Here is a 2,925-nt window from a genome sequence, read left to right as displayed (position 1 = left end):
GAAACTCAGGGATATACAACAATATTATTTGTGTTACTTATTTTTTATTATTCTGTCTGTATTTAAAGTGAGCTCCTCTAGTTTATAATTTTTTTTTTTTTTCTTCTAGTTCCTTCTCTAGGACTGTCACCTGAACATGTGTTACAAACTGTGTGTATCTGATCACTCACAGAGACGGTGTTGTGCTCGCACACTGCCCACATTTTCTTTCACATTAGACCATGAAAAAAAATCAAACACGTGTGTGCATCGCACCTGTTGCCCTCCTATAACCATAGACTGTAAATATTAATGGACGAAAGCCTGAGTGATGTCAGCTATCTGTTATGGCAGGGCGGCCGCCACCATGCCTAACTTTCAGTCAACCTAACGACAGGCTGAGAGCAGAGGTGGGTTTTAAGCCTCTGTAACCGTTACATCACGCCGTCCTGTCAATCATGTCAGCTACACACCGAACTATGGATAACACATATAACACAGCTTTTTTGCCAGTCATGTGTGTGTGACTTCCGGTGTTTCTGGAGTCAGCCTCAAGCGGACACTAGGTGAACTGCAGGATTTTTCCCTTCCGCATTGGCACCATTTTTCAAGACTAGAAGTTGACGCTTGCCTACAACATGCCAGTGTTTGGCCAACAAGTTTTCCTCTGCCAAATTAAAAAACGCTTTTCAGCTGTTACGGTTTAGGTCTGTGCCACTTAAATGGTGTTTGGAGAGTGTTTGAGACAGTGTGTGGCTCTGTGTGTAACCTGCCAACGCAACAAATATGAACCCTAACGTTACTGTTGAGTTGAGAGACAAAAGGAAAACGGGAACTCAAACTCAAACTGTCTTCAGAGAAAAAATAGGGGGCTGTCTAGTAAAGTCTCTTCCCTAGCTTAGCAACACTTAAAGGTACATCCCACAATTTTAACTGTGACAGAGAATGAAATTGATTTGTCACTACAGACACACATCAGTGACCGACAGTAGTGCATACCACATTATTTGTTTATGGCCGATAACAGTCAACAGGGCTGATACCGATATTGAACCCATACATCTGAGCATCCCTTTCCTCAATTATTATTTGGGCTGACTGTCTGACTCACTCCTGTTTTGACAGCTGGTACTCAATGAGGTCAGATTCAGGTAAGATAAGATGCAGAGCTTACTGTACCGTTAGCTGTGCAGCTAATTCAGCAGAGCTATTGGTCCATCAGACACAGTTTGTCAGAGCTGTGTGGGTCTTTGTACATGTTATGAGGCTATGTTTGTGCACAGTAGACAGAGGGGTCTCTGGAGACACTCTACTCCGGTGGTGTGTATGTTATGTAGTCTGATAATAAATTCTCTTCCCCATCTCCCTCCTGCATATGTTAGTGCCCGCATTTCCAGAGACCTGAGTGGGGGGATCGGTGAGAGCAGCCCGCAGTCGCCTGGAGCCAGACCCGGCAAAACCATCAAGTTACTGTCTTCTCTGAAGTCAAACTTTATTCATTTGGTCTCCGGAGTAACAGAACATTGCGATCAGTCTCCCCACTGCGGGCCTAATAACTCCAACCACCCAACAGTCCAAAGGTGTTTCCACCAAGCGGTCCAGTTTGGTTCAGTACAGTTTGGTTCAGTTCGGTACGGTAAACCCTGAACTTGCTTGCGTTTCCACAGCCAACCGTCCCCTTATTTGGTAAGCGGAGTGTAAGCCAGATGGAGATAGCCGCGTCAGCTATGTAATCGTGTGACATCATAGCAGCCCAACACAGTGTAGCCCGCTGTTAATTAAGTTCAACGAAGAAGAAGAATGGGACACAGTGAACAAGGGACCCTTTAGGGTCGGATCGGTACCCTTGGCACCCCAACAGAAGGGTACCAAAAAAGTAGTAGACAGTACAGATCCCTTATTTTGATATCATTCCCAACTTTTGACTGTGGAGATGCCAATAAATGGGTACCGTACTAATTAACTATCGTTTCTGAAATTGCACGTTTTCCTAATGTCATCTTTTATTCATCTTATTGTTGTGAAGCACTTAGTGACATCTGCTCTTAAAAAGTGCTATATGAATGAACTTTACATACTCACTTATTTACTAATGTGCGTTGTTTCAGCTGTTGCAGGTCAGTTGTCCTTGTTGGCCATCACACAGAACACTCAAAATGTTTCAAGGGATTTTTCTGCAAGCAATGGTTCTGTGTAAAGTATCTTAAAAATCTGCGGTGAGGCTTAATTACCATACAAAATTGTATTAATGAAATACAAAACACAGTGGAGATAAATTTACCTGATGGATAACCCACAATATCCATCCATCCATTATCTAAACCGCTTTTCCCATTCGGGGTTGTGGTGGGCTAGAGCTGATCCCAGGTGTCATTGGGCGAGAGGCAGGGTTACACCCTGGACTGTTCACCAGCCAATCACAGGGCTGACATATAGAGACAGACAACCAGCCACACTCACATTCACACATACAGACAATTTAGAGTCAGCAGTTAACCTAACGAGCATGTCTTTGGACTGTGGGAGGAAGACGGAGTACCAGGAGAGAACCCACACATGTAGAGAACTAAAAACTCCACACAGAGAGGCTCCTGTCAGACGAGGATTCAAACCAGGAACCTCCTCGCTGTGAGGCAACACCACTGCACCACTGTGCAACCCAAACTTACAATATCTCCTGCAAAAATAAATACAGAAAATTAATGTAGCATTACAACTTTCCAAAGATAATGTCACTTGAAGCCTGATATATGACAAGTGAAAACAATATGTATCAAGACACACACACACACACACACACACACACACACACACACACACACACACACACACACACACACACTGCTTGGTGAGTTAAATATTCTCTTGTGGAAACATTCTTGCAGAAATATTAAACATTAAACATACTTAAACACTGTATGCTGCCATTGTTCTTCCCACAAACAA

Source organism: Labrus mixtus, chromosome 4 (genome assembly GCF_963584025.1).
Source record: "Labrus mixtus chromosome 4, fLabMix1.1, whole genome shotgun sequence".
Taxonomy (NCBI): Eukaryota; Metazoa; Chordata; class Actinopteri; order Labriformes; family Labridae; genus Labrus; species Labrus mixtus.
Note: the sequence above shows the minus strand (reverse complement) of the source record.